This window comes from Alligator sinensis, unplaced genomic scaffold (genome assembly GCF_000455745.1).
Source record: "Alligator sinensis unplaced genomic scaffold, ASM45574v1 scaffold103_2, whole genome shotgun sequence".
Taxonomy (NCBI): domain Eukaryota; kingdom Metazoa; phylum Chordata; order Crocodylia; family Alligatoridae; genus Alligator; species Alligator sinensis.
The window spans coordinates 2,132,501-2,146,966 of record NW_005842166.1 but is presented as its reverse complement, the minus strand read 5'-3'; the positions used below and the strand labels follow the sequence as shown (position 1 = coordinate 2,146,966).

The window sequence follows — 14,466 nt, the reverse complement described above, 5'->3', positions numbered from 1 at the left end:
TGAGATGTGGCCCAGGACCCTGACTACTAACATGTAGCAGGAAGACTAATCCTAAATTCAAAAATTTCACAGAAAAGTAGTGAACCACTGGAGAACTGTTGCTATCAAGCAGGCTGTGTATGCTAGGTCACAATAAATGGCAGCATGTTGTGTCTAATGGCTTCTCACTTGTCATAAATGCATCAATACCAACACAGTGGCCTCACATGTGCACAAAAATTGGATTCACTTCTGGTGACATTTGTGGTGGTGCTGGGCCTCCCAGGCTTCTGCTCATGCCAGGAGAACAGTATGTGCTTTGCTCTGCTGGGTATAAACTTGCATCTCTAAAGCCAAATGGAGCTACCAAACTTTAGATTTGCAAACTTAGGGTAGAAAGTTTAGTTCAATTGAATTAGCTTTATAGTGATTAAGAGGATCCCAGATTTGGAAGGCCAAAAGTGTGATAATGAAAGGGAAAAAAGGACTCACCTCTTTTGGGTTCTTGCTATGGGTAGTGTAGAATGTATCCAGTACAGGACTGGGCAGAGCTTTCACTCTCATCTTGTCCCTTAAACCCAGCTTTTTGCTCAGGGGCAGGGCTATGAATCTACAAGAGAAAAGAAAAGGGTGCAGTCGAGTGAGGGGTGAGTCCAAAGCTGAATCAACATCATTATCATCATTGCTTTACAAAGCCCACAAATGTGGTAATGGCTTAAGGAGTAGGTAGAAATCAGGGCTTCTTCACCAATAAGGATATGATCCAAACAGAGGGTGTAGCAAGTAGATAGTACAGGAAAGGACACTGCAGGTCAAGAGTCATGTAAAAAAATGTCAAACCTTGTTCTAACCTACCTTGCACTCGGTGTATTCAGTTACAAAAGTGCAAGTGTCTAAAAGTGAGTACTTTACACTCACTTTTAGACACTTGCACTTTTGTAACTGCAGCTGCCAGAGGGGAGCTAGCGAGGGACTCGCCTGACTGGGACAGGCTCAGGCTGGAGCCAGACTAGCTGAGCAGTGCAGGCTCTGGGCTTGTGGCTTCTCAGCAACCAAGAAGTGAGGATCTCCTGGCTGCAGTGCTCCTGAATGGACTGGGTATTGCGGGACAGCCCTGCAGGTCTGGAAACCGAGGCAAGCCCTTGAGCTAAGAAAGACTGGGTTTGCAGGTGAGTGGCCTTTATGTCAAACCCTTGGAGGGGAGAGGCATCTGCCAAAGGGTGGCCACGTCTCTTGTTTATTTGAGTTAGCCCAATGGTTTAGCCTTGAGCCCTGCTGGGGCAGGCTGAAGGCCTGTTTAGAGGACCAGTAACCCAGGAGCCTCAGACTGAGACGGGCTCCAGCCAGGAGCCCAGGAGTCTAGAAAAGGGCTGGTATCCAAGCCCAAAGGTTCAAGAGCCCAGGGAAAGGTGGAGCTGGACCAGAGGGTACATGAGCCCAGAGCGGGCCAAGCCAAACTAGAGGGACTGAGAGCCCGGAGGAGGGGCTGCGTGGAGGACCGAGGGTCTGACAGTGTTGAGGGAGACTGAGTAAGGAAGTGGGGGGTCCGGGGGCCCAAAGGGGGCCGAGTGTATAAAGAGAAAGATCAAAGAGCATCTCTGCGAGGTGTGGGCCATGGGTGGGGGCGATGAAGGATCCACGCAGTTTGCCCTTAAGGCTCCTGGTGCCCTAGTCAGGCTGAGAGGGACTTACCAAGCCTGAGGGCTGGTCTGAGACCAGTGGGGTCTCAGGGGAGACTAAAGGGAAACTTATAGGGGTGAGGGCTCACTCTAAGGCCTGTTGGCAGCCTCCCTGAATTATCCTATAATATTTAAGAACAAGATGTGACAGGCAAGTAATGTAGGGAGAATGGCATTATCGTGTGCGCCAGGCAGGAGCGACAGGGGCGTCATGACCGCCTTGGCAGCAACAAGCCTGTCACAAACACCAGTAAAGAATGGATATAGATTATAAGGACGCATCCAGACGAGCATGGACATGCAGTGTGCGGCACTGCAGACCTGTCTGTGGTGCCACACACTGCACATGCAGGCATTCCCCGCGCTGCTAATTTGCAAGGGGGGGGGGGGTGACCTCAGGAGATCCTGGGGTCAAAAAAACCTGTACCTAAAAGAAGTGGGGTGGCAGCACATGCCACCCAAAACCGGAGACTGCCCCGCTGGAGCAACATTCTGGCTGCTGGCCAGGCTCCCTGCTGCAGGATCACCAGGGCTGCAGCTCCCAAAGGCCCCCAACACCCCAGGTAAGGCCCACCTGGGGCAATGTGCCGCATGCCAAAGCAGGGAGATGTAGCAGGGGCACACATTGTGCCACCGCTGTTTGTCCCCGGGGTAACACAGGTTCCTGTGCATGGGGACATGCCCTAAGAGCCTTTCCATGTCCCTTTTCATGGGTAAACAAAATGTCACATATGAAAGGTACAAATTGAATATGGAAACAGGAGAAATAGCTGAATCTTGTTATTACTGCAGTTTATACTCTTGCTGAACACTGCAATTTCGGAGTTTTGAAAGAAGAATTCATAGGAGACAGGATTTTCGACAATTCTGTAGACATATAGAGATATTCTATACAATAGGAAGAAGCTGGAGCTAGTGTTGTAGGACAGACAAAGCAGAGCAGTGCCACCTGGTGTCTAAGCAGGAGTGCAGCACCCTGAAAAGAGCATTTGTCAAGGCTTTGTGGCTCATGGTGGTCGCTGTAGCTCCACCCCCCACCAGCCATGTGCTGCTGCTGTATCTCATCAGCTGTAAAACTGCTTTCTTTGTAGGTAGGCATACAGTAGTCCAAGATATTCTTCATCAGGTCTCAGATCTTGTATTTGAAAGTATGTTTAACTTTATCCCAACTACATAGTTGGTCCAATAGAAGATGTCACCCTAAGAAATTCTTACCTTTCTCAATGAAAGCGAAGCTTAGATAGCTGCAAAAAACCCAACAAAGAGCAGACCAGTGACAAAGAAGTAGGGGCACTAACATCTGCAGCAGGCACTAGGATTAAAAAGAGAACACCTGTACACTGCATTACTATTATGTGCCATGCTTGTGTTCTTCACATCTAAGATCTTCCTTCATGGAAAACGCATGGAGGCACACCCAAAATGTCAGGCACACCCAAAAAAGGCAGGCACTGGGACCCAAAACGTGGGGGGAAAGGGGGACGACAAGGGGGAGGTTTGGGAGGGCATGCAGGATGTCTGTAGGTAAGACCTCGGAGAGAACAAGAAGGGAAGAACTCATACATTGTATCATAGAATGATCCTGGTCCGTGTTATTTGCTTGTGCTAAATATTAGCTATGAAAGGGACACTAGCAACCTGAAAATACTTACAAATGTTTATGGCTACACTAGTCAGAGTCCCTGCAATTGTCTTTTACAATAAAACAGAAGAAAACACTTTTAGAAATAGGAAAATGTGATTGTTTTTTGATGATTCAGTTGTCCAATTTTTCAAAAACGATTCTCTCTCACTTTGCAGTTGGAAAGACCCTCATAAACCAGGGAAAGTGTGACTGTGTAAGCATCCACACAGCTACTGCACACACCCAGTTACATGCTGGAGTGGCAGCTATATGGCTATGTACAGGTGTGTACTGGATTTTAGTCACAATTCTGTCTACCTAAAGCTGATGACTAGTGAGCGTCAGATGCTTGAAGAAGATAGTTCTCCCATCTTTAATTCCTATGAACTTAATGGTCAGGGTACTCACCCTAGAGGCAGGAGACCCAGCTAGTAAGCCTCACCTGGAAGGGGTTTGAACTTGCAGCTCTTTGACTTCCCAGAACATTGTTCTAACTATACTACAACTATAGTTTGTTCTAACTATACTACAACTATAGCATCAGCTGGTCCTTCAACCTGCCTTTGAAAATGGCCTCCTAGGCACTCAAGAGACAGAGAGATGTGGGAAGAGGAGGAAGAAAACAAACTGGAGGATGGCTCAGTGTGATAGGTGCTGCTGGAAAGGAGCAGGGCCTGGGTTCCAGCGAGGCAGAAGTGTTCCCATTAGTCTCTATCCTGTTTCTCTGATAACTATTAAATATAAGGTGCTGTTGCTCAGAGGAGTGCTAGAAAAAGGACTAGATAATGTCTCACTTGCAATATGATGGCTAAAGCATACCCTTGAGCACAAACAGTAATCAAATTAATCAAAGCATAGGCAAATGTTTAAGTAAGACTTTATAATAAAATCCGGGAACATTAAATAAATTGCCTTCCCCCATGACTGGTAGGATAACGAGTTCCTTGTTAATTAGCATTCATAAATGCACATGTGCTTCCCAGCCAAAAGACAGCACAGTCCATGCCCTGAAGAGTTTGTCACTGGTGTTGTAATCAGTAAGGCTGTGTGAAATTTTGCCGCCCGTTTTGTTTTGACACTGTTTCCACCTTGAAACAGGAAAGTTGAAACAAAACAGGGAGGCTTGAAACAGGGTCAGAACAAAACAGGGCAAGTTGAAATGTTTCAAAAAATTTGAAACGTGTTGAGGTTTGACTATGAAGCTGGGTTTACCTTTAATGGCTTCCCTGCTGAGGCTTGCCTTCAATGGCTTCCCTGCCGGGAAAGAGAAAGTAAAGTAAGGGGAAGGAGGGGGGGGAGGAGTGCTCTCATTATTGACACGTGCAGCTGGCTAGTGACTGTCACGCTTCCCTGAGGTCCCTTCCAACCCCAGGCTGGGGTGGGGGGGAAAGGGGGATGTAGCAGCACAGGTGCAGAGGTACCTGGGGAGTCACATATCTGGCAGGTTGCAATGTGTCAAAATTTCACTGTCTTATCTATATTGAGTCCATGAGTTTCTGTACCTTGGAGACTGATGAAGTGAAGTTCATAGGCCCGACTGTGAAAAGTGGTTTGTAACTTGTTCCCCCTCAGGATCAGGCCTGAGAGACTGGAGGCAGAGTGTTTCTTTGGTGAGGAACGTGCCCCCACAGGTAGTTGGGGATTGTTGTGTTTGACAGATTCTGGTGTGCAGTTTGTGGGGGTACTGGAGATAGTTGGCAGGTTTTCTGTTTTGAGCTGTAGGCAGTTGGCTTCAGTTCTGGTGATGAGGTTAGGTGCTTGTTTTAAAGTACAAACCACTTTTCAGAGCTGGGCCTATGAACTGCACTTCATCAGCCTCCTAGGTACGGAAACTCATGGACTCAATATAGAAAGTGGAAACCGGACACACTGCAGAGCAATAGGCCAGTAGGGCAGCGTTCTAGGTAGCTAGAAGGGAAACAACTGCAGCTGAGCCAGGAGAACAGCAGGAAGCTGCTCAGTAGGCACTTGTGGCCTGTCACCGGGAACTATTCGGGGGAAGGAGGGGTGGGGAGCCCAAGGTGGCAGAGGGGAAGAGGTGGTGGGGGAATCAAGGCCGTGGAGAGGACAAGAGGCAGGGGATAACTGCTTAACCCCCCACTTCTCCCCATAACTGCTTAGCTCTCCATTATTGGTGCACTGCCTTAAATTTAGGGTTGTCTTGGATTTGGGGAAATACAGTAAATATACTTGATAACCCAGGAAGAAGACCATGCCCCTGCTACAGAGAAAGGCAAAACACTGTGGCCTGTACTAATCTGAGCCTGAGGTTAAATTCATTCTTCACAGCAGATGTAGTGACTGTTTTGACTCTGAGTGGTGGGGCAATGCCCCCTAAATTGGAAAGATTTTAGTTTCAGCAGAAGCATCGGCACACCCCCGGTTTGGCTGCAGCTGATACCTAATGCTTTTGAGAAATGTGAAAAGAAACCCTAACAGCTGTAGCAACAGGATGGGGAGAAAATTCCTTCCAGCCCCATGTCGCAACAAGCAAAGCCCAGAAGCATGGGGAAACCAGACAAGTCCACACATCACACCCTCTTTCTGTCATCCTTTCCTCTGTAAACTTATCCCAGACTCTTTGATTTTCTTCCATAACTAAGTTGGTTATGGAGCTCTGCTCATTCTGCTGATGAACGATGTCCTCTCCAATAGTGCTGATCCACTCTGGGCTGAAGACCATTTTTTCACGTTCTCTCTCTTCCTTATCGCAGGCCTTCAGCTTTTGAGGATTGCTATCACATCTCTTAAATTACCTTTTCCACAAGCTGACTGTGCCTGTTTCTTTCAACCTCTCGTCATATGGCTTGCCTCATAAGCCCTTTATCAGGGCTTTGTTCTGGCACCCTTTCTCTTCAATTGATATACACATGATATTCCCCATACAAAAAATCCAGGAAGTTTATTTACACTGAAAATATCACCATCCTAGCCCAGAACTCTGAGTCTAGTATTACTGAAACTGCACTCAGTAATGATTTGGCAAAATTAGATTAAGTTAATGAATAGTATTTGAAGTCCAGCCCTGACAAAACAGTTTATTCCTTTTTTCATCTCACTAATGCCCAGGTGAGTGCCCAACTAAGAATCAGCTTTTGTTGGAAACTGGTCAACTATGAACTCAACCCCAAATATTTAGGAGTCCACCTCAACTGTAGTCTCACCTACAGGCATCAGCTACAAATAACTAAGAACAACAAGCTTGCCACATGTAATAACATCACCCCAGAACTGGCTGGTGCAAGTTGGGGAAGCAATGCTGAAGTTCTTAGAACATCAGTGCTGGCCCTCATTTATTCAGCGACTGAGTACTGTGTCCCTGTGCAGGGCAGGAGAGCTCATACCAGCATGATTGTTTCATTCAGTTGAGAATAAATGAAACTCATAACAGGTACTTGCAGATCCACTCCTGTTCCAGGGTTGTCTGTTGTATCTCATATCCCTCCTCCTGAACTCTGATGTTAGCAAGCTACTTTAGGAGTCTACAAAATACTGCTTACATTCAGTTCAGTACAAATTTTGAAGAACTAAAAGACACCCCCTGGCCAAGGCCAAGGCCAAGGCCATTTTGGAGTGTGGAAAAGGAGCCAAATGATGAAAACTTTGACATCAAGGGAAAAAATGGATCCAGCATTTTTGGATGGTCCACAACTGACACCATTAATAAATTTCTTATCATGGACCTTGTGGCAGGCCAGTAGGGGGTGCTCCTGTGCTGAGCCACCCACCTCACTGTACCCGTCTACCTGTCAAGTTCTGAGTGCCTCCCTGGGGATGCCTCACATCTGGCTGACCCCCTCCCTGGAGTGCCCCTGCAAGCCTGGGGGTACCGCCGCCACCACCCAGGGGTCAAGACTGTTTCTGGGCCCTGTGCCCCGTGGGGTACACAGGCCTTGTAGTCCTTGAGGGTGCTTGACCCACTGAAAAGGCTGGGGGTGCTTCCTCTAGCCTGAAGCACAAAAAGTAGCCTCTCTTAGTCAGCTGGACCAAGGGGGGCACAAAGGCATGCCTCTCCCAACAAGTCCACCATATTTGGTACAGTGAAGAACTTTATTGGTTACAGTGGGAAGGCGGCAGGATACAGAAGTATTACAAAATAACCTTAGAGCAAACAGCGTGACTGGGTAGCCCTAGATCATGCATCTGTTACTGCAAGCTATATATTTAGTTAGGTTTCAAGTAGCTTACTCACAAGTATCATTCAGAGGCTGATAGAGCTTTTCTCTGGAGGCAGGCAGTTCATAGTGTGTCTACGTGTTTCAAGAGAGAGAGAAAGCTGCAGATGTTCAGCTGCTCTTTGTGTCTTTATCATGGCTGCTCTCTGCCCTTCCTGGGGACCGCTTTTATCCCCTATCGTGACCTCATCACTAAGGTCCCACCAGAAGCAGCCCCATTGGTTGCTAACCGGTGCTTTCAGCTGACCAGACTGTCCAGGTGAGAGAGCTTGTCACCTGACTTGCAAGGGTGGGATACTTGAGACAAAGGAAGCAGGCTCAGCCTATCAGCTGCATAATGGACTCGTCCTCAGAGTTCCTACAAGACTTCAGCCTTTGCTTCCAGTTCTCAATTGCAGCAGAGTCTTGGGTATTATTCTTAGTCTCAGCCATCCTACTGCAGAGTTCTTTGGCCTGTGACCTCCAAGGCCAGACTGCCTCCCCTGGCACAGGCCCTGGGCTTAAATGCCTCTTTAAGCCCTGCCCCTTTCTTGTCAAGTGGCTGTCCACAGCTAATTGCAGGGGGTTCTCATTAGGGTCTGATGGCCTGGTCTCCTTGGCAGCTGACAACTGCTTCTGGTAGCACCCTGGTTGCCTAAACTAGGTTCTGTCATACTATCCTACTGCACAGTAACTAACTCTGTGATAGGCATTTATAGCCCATGGCTTCTAGCTGCCTGCACATGCAGCCAGGTTATTCTGTGCAGTACTCCCTTGACTGACTACATCTGTTCCCCTTTTCCTTAAAACGCAGCTTCCTACAGTGGCAACATTGTTTCTTTGTCATTTCCCGCCTTGCAGCTAGCATCTACTCAGCTGCCTGGGTTCTATCTGCTGCAGCTTCTCTCCTTAAAGTAACAGGAGCTCTAGGTTGCCTGTTACACCCTGGTATTTAATACTTGGATTTCCTAAATGATTTGATAGTCTATCACAACATCATCACATAGTTTTAAAAGAAACACATACACTTTGATCCTGGGTACGATGGTAAACTGCATCCAAATGGGGGGCTTGGTGGCAACATGGTGAGGCTACTTGTTGTGGGATAGCTCCTAGCAGCAGGTCTTGTTTGTTGCACTCTGGCAGAAGCTACAACCATCGAGGCACTGAACATCTGGACTCAGTCTGACCTTGGGACTCTGTCTCAGTGGTCTAAAGGGGGAACAGTAGGTCTAGGCCAGCTTCCACTCCTCCATACCCTTGCGTAGGTGTACGTGCTGAAGGTCTTGGTATGATGATTGCATAGACCTCTTGCGTGTACACCGTGACCCAGAGGATTGACGGTTGCCAAGAATACACTTAATTGCTTTTGATATACCAGCGTAAGCCAAGCACGCTGGCCAAGTACATGTTGTAGCAAAGACATGTACGTGGTAGGTAAAGTTTTGTTCAAATTGTTTTCAGTCTCAGCAATCTTTGAAAACTAAATTAACTAGGATAAAATAAAGTCTAGCATACCATAGTTACAGCCGTAGATGTAACTGCATATTGTGTGTTCCCACAATAACTTCACAGTATATAAGGCATAGGGTGACACAGAGTTAATAGTATCTGAATATTAATGGAAAATTATTTAAATAATTTCTATCATTAAATTTAGCTGGCAATATGTTCAGCCCTGTAAGTAACCTTTTTTAGCATTATGCATAGGTAGTGAGTTCATTACCCCTGTACTGTAAATGCTGAGCACTGGCTGCACATGTACAAACAGTCCTTGACTTGCAACATTTCAAGTTACAACATTTTGCACTTACAGTATTTATAAATCGACACCCTGTTTCAACTTTATGATGTCAGTTTCAACTTTACAATGCTTGATCTGACACAACGCCAGCAAACAAATTCACTGCATTGCCCATCTCCCTGGAGAACATCTGTCCAAACTTCCTTGGACACTTTCTTTAAGAAGGCAGACTCCAGCCTAGAACCCTTCAAAAAATCCAGCCAAGAGCCCTTCAAAAAGTCCAGCAAAGTCACCCCAAAGAAGTCCTTCCAAATCAATATGATTGCTATTTACAATATAATGCATTAATGTAGCTATATTACTCATCTATAATTGACTGAGTACAAAATTCTGGGTTACTTTTGGTGAAAACAGGGTATCGGGCTTTGGTTCAGGAATCAATCCCCCATTCCTAACATTGTTTCCTATGGAAAAATCGGTTCTGAGTTGCAACATTTTGACTTACAATTGGTTCCTGAGAACCAAGTCTTATCGTAAATCCGAGGACTGACTGTATGTGGCTAGGTACACATGCGCAGCACGCACGCGCTCATTCACACTCTCTGGACACAGAAATGCATGTCATTTACAAAAGCCTGGCCAGCCAAAAAACCATAACTAAAAGATGCTGGAGGCCTATATAACTTAGTTTTGGCTCCTTGGCTTTTGGTTAGAACAAAGCCAGGCCTCCTATAAATGGAGAAAGAGCTTAGCTAACAGAAACTTTCACTGCAGCACATGATTTAAGTGGGGAAATAGTCCTTATGTCAAAAGGGAGGAGAGACAAGTTCAGGCTATGAGGAAAAAAAAAGAAAACTTCTTCTCTTCTGAAGGGTTTCAGGTTATTTTTTAGCTCAATTTTAACAGACTAGGCAAAGCTTTCCTCCAAACCATTTGATTTTAATAGGGTTTATTTTTCTCTCCTATCCTTGTAATTTGCTAATATAAGCTATTTTCATTTCAGACAACTGGGGCTGAGTCACTGTAGAGGGGCCCAGGCTGAGTGGCCACACTGGGGTGGAGTCCGAGTGCTACACGCTCAACGGGTGTCTTACTCCCCTATTTTCATATCTTGCCCACCATGAAAAAAGGTATCAGGAGGTGGTATTTGATGGTATTTGGTTTGCTGAGACCAGTGTGGGTCCCGATGTCTGAGAGTCTCCCATGGGGCTCCACATCCCCTACACCCCACCCTTTCCACTCGGGTGTTCTGTTGGTGGTTGGAGTAGATTCCCGGTATTACTAGGTGTCTGGCTTTGCTGTGAGGCAGAAGGGTCCATGACAGAAAGAAACTGAGTGGGCTGGGATCAGCATATATTGGCTGATCCTGGAGGTCTAGATAAATTTCTGTGGTCAGTGGTGCCCAGCCCACATAAGAAAATGAATAAACTAATATTCTAATATTATAAAAGCCTAAGTCTAGCTGTCTGTCTGTCCATAATGCTTTATTTGCACCCTGATTGGCTGACAAACAGCCAGAGAACGAACAACCATTCAACCAGGAGCTGGCAGCGCAGTGGAGTGCTGCCATGATGGTGGGAACAGAGGATGGAGGGTCCCATCCCTTGCAGGTGATGGCAGCGTGGCAGCAGTCAAGGGACAGGAGGAGCGAGCCACCTCCCCCCTCAGGCCCGGGCCCACTCCTCCCCACCCCCTGTCAGCTCTGAGCCTACTTCTCCCACTCCCCTGCTGCCATTGGGTCAGTCTGGGCTCACAGCTCCTCCCGATGTGGTGGGCCAGCTTCTCCCCACCCTCAGGCCCCGTCCTCCCCTGCATCGGGCCTGGGCCCACTCCTCCCCTCCCCTCCCCCCGCCACTGTGGTGGGGAGTGGGCCTGAACCCCAAGCAGCAGGAGGTAAAGGGGGAGCAGGCCCAGATGGGGGTGGGGCACGGGGCTCCGTCTCTGCCCTCTTTTCTCACCCCCACCATCATTCCTGGCAGACGATTGGCTAGTAACTTAAATAATGGTATCATTGCCTGCTTCAGGCCTTGCCTCAGCCCAGCAGCATATCTTGGCCACTTTCCTCCAGGCAGTTGGGATTCTTCAGGGTTTGCCCCTGCTATGAACCCAAACCGAGCGAGCTGGTCTGTCCTGGGCCAAGCCCTTTGGGTAATATGGAGCCACGGGCATTACAAACACCCATGGAACCCCTAAACATATCTGACCTCCAGCAGTTGAGTAGCAGTCAGGGTTCTTTAGGGAGAGTCAGTGTCACACTGGTCCTTGATCCAAGGTCCTTGGCTCTGGTGGAGGGACATGGCACGGGCCAGTGCCTATGCTGGTGCTTCCCCTCTTCTGGGGTTGGTGCTGTCTTATGTAGGTAGTTCTGGCTGATCCCTGCCTGCCCTCGTGTGTCTTGTGGCCATTGCCAAGTGTTGAGAGGCCCAAAGGGGGACATCAGCCTCTGCACCTGCAGCTTCCAGGCCCTAGGAAGTGCTATCTGAGCTGGCTGCCTGCCCTCTTCTTGGGTTGGGGCCCATGTCCTTTTGGAGCCCAGGTGCTGGCTTTCACCCCGGCCTGGGGGGAGGGCCTTTGGAGAGGTCATTGCCTGTCAGCTGCCCATCCCACCTAGGGAATGGTGGCATGGCAGAGTGTGCTGTCGGCCCGTGGGCTCATTGCTTTTCTGTGGGACTGACTGGGAGTCTGCCACCTGCGGAGCATGCCAGCAGTCATCACCCCGGTGAGTATGGAGCTGGATCTGGTCCCTGCTACTGTCACAGATACAACCACCTGAGGAAACTTGAGCAGAAAAATGAACTGTAAGAGAAGAGAATGAGAACTGGAGGGGGACAGCCACATCAAAAGAGAACTGGCAAAGGAACTGTGGTCAGTCTTCCCAAATAGTACTGCAAGGCAATGAAATGCAGGCTACCCCAATTGCAGGGAGAGCTGAACCAGCTGATGGGGAACAAGATGATGATAAGCTGTTATGAGCAGTATGTGCTGGGACCTAGAGTAACCCCTTGTGTATGTTGTTTGTGTACAGAAGTGCCATGCAACACTATCATGATATTGCCTCCCTTTTTACATTGCTCAAGGGCACTGCATGAAGACAAGTGTATAACCTTGGCTGCTCTGGTGGCCAAATTGATTTCCAGTACTGCACTTTTACAGAATCTGCACAAGGCCATGTAGAGACTATGCTTGTACGCTGACTCTGCACCCACAGTTTTGTATAGCCTTACTTTGTGTTCAGCTGTTCTTCATGAAAGGGAGTCGAGACACTGGGTATGCTGTATTAACCATCTTCTGCATCATCCATTATTCATGCTGGAGCAGCAGCAAGGGATCAGCCAGCTGCTAATAAAATATGGGACGTAGGCCAGATCAGACATCTGGGTGACAGTAGGGCAGAAGTGTCAAATGTACAGCCCACAGGCCAAATCTAGCCATCTGGATCCATCAATTATGCCATCTGGCCTGTGGAGCTGGAAATGTATTTATCTATCTGGAAATCTAGCCATCAACTGTGCCATTTGGCTGGTGGGGCTTGAAATTTAGGGTGCTTATACACGTACGTTAAGGCTGCTCCAATGTACTGTAATTACAACACGTCGGAGCAGACTCGATTAATCGACGAGTTTTAGTTCAAGCACCCTCACTGCCATTTTGAAGGGTGGGGATGCTGATGCATGAGACAATGCGGTGCTTTGTGGCTCTTGGAGCCACTCTAATTAAAGTGGCTCCCCCCACCCCTGGAGCACGTGTAAAAGTGCCTCCAGAGAGGAAGAATCAGCCCCTCACTTCAATAGACAGACAAGAGATCTGTAGGCACTGTGGACAAAATGTTGTAGATAAAATGCATTTCCATAGCACAGTGTCCCTAAACAGTATGCAATGCTACCAGGTCACACTGAGGATTTGACTGGGCACCACCTTTTCTTCAGCACCCCTAAAGCTGCTCCCTTGGAGTGTCTGCAGCACTCTGAGCACTTACCCAGTCTCTGCCCTGCTTCCATTACTTAGTTGAGTCCTCTGTGACTATCTGTCATCTCCTGGGGAGTAACAGCAGAAAAGGAGGAGAAACAGACATTCCAGCTGCTTGTGTGCTGGGCTATAGGGGCACTTAGGAGCAAGTTAACTAGACCAGTAGGGCCAACCTTTTTTGGCCAGTATGCCACAAATTAGCCCAGCACCCTCCCCAAATGCCACTCCAATCTCATTCCTCACCCAATCTGTTGCTTTGCTTTCTTCCTTCCCTGTAATCCTTACCCCATTTAGTGTGCTGCGTTTTTCCCCCTGCCCTATCTGCCACTGTGCTGTTTGTTCCCCGCCCCCAATCTATTGCATACCACACACACAGGCTGCCTATGCCACTTGCAGCATGCATGCTGCAAACCGACCACATTTGAACCAGTCGATGGTTCCAGCTGGTATCTCTCTGAACACAGCAAAATTTTGTGTTAGTGTTTTAGGTTATAAACTTCATGACAAAGTAGGTTAGAACTGTTTCTTGTCCCTGTCCCCTTCCACATCCCCATATCCCAGTAAAAAGCAGGTGGTTCTCAGATTTTTGTGGTGTTTTTGCTTAAAGTCAGCAATGCACAAAGCTGTGTTGTCCTTTCCCAAACCTCTGCTGGACAGCACTGTTTGCCTTCTCCCCCTCTATACCCTACTTTTCTCTTCCTAGCTAGAAGTCTGGCTGAAGAGATCCTCCTACTGATTACAGGTACAGATTCTGCAATCTGTAGATGTCTATTGTAGTCTTTCATCCAAGTAACAACACTGCCTACCACTGTTTAGCTTCAGAAATAAAACAGGCTCAAATCACAGGGCTACAAAAAAGTGTACACTCAATCCAAGGTCTGCAGCTTTAAGGGAACTTTTTTGTGCCGTTTTCAGTGATAAAGCATGATTCAGGGCTGGAACCAGGGAGAATGTAACAGTAGGCCTGTGTGAAGCGGCTAGTATTTGCTTTGGATTCAGATTCAGCCAATTTGGGGGACAGTGATTCGATTCAGTGATTCAAATCACCATCCCAAGTTGATTTGGCCGAATCTCTGAATAGGCCTCATCCCCTGCCCGCTCTCAATGGCTGCCCTACCCACTCTCCCAGCTCCCAGCTCTTTAAAAAAAAAAATCCCTTACTCACCAGCTCCTGCCAGGCGGGGGGTGATTCCCACTGCCCCGTGCTGCATGGGGGGGCTCTGCCACGAGCCCCCAGAAGCCCTGAAGCTGCTGCAGCAGCCAGTGAGTCAGAGATTTTTTTTTTTCTTCAAAGCTGGGAGCTGGGGCAGGGAGGGCAGC

At 47.9% G+C, this 14,466-nt stretch overlaps 1 long non-coding RNA gene across 1 annotated transcript in view; it reads right to left on the bottom strand.

Moving 5' to 3' along the window:
* Positions 1 to 449: 449 nt before the first annotated feature.
* The window catches only part of LOC112550617, a 49,033-nt gene continuing 35,016 nt past the window's right edge, over positions 450 to 14,466 (bottom strand). The window contains exon 4 of the long non-coding RNA XR_003094549.1: positions 450 to 589. This is a non-coding gene — a long non-coding RNA (uncharacterized LOC112550617). The remainder of the gene's footprint in view (positions 590 to 14,466) is intronic.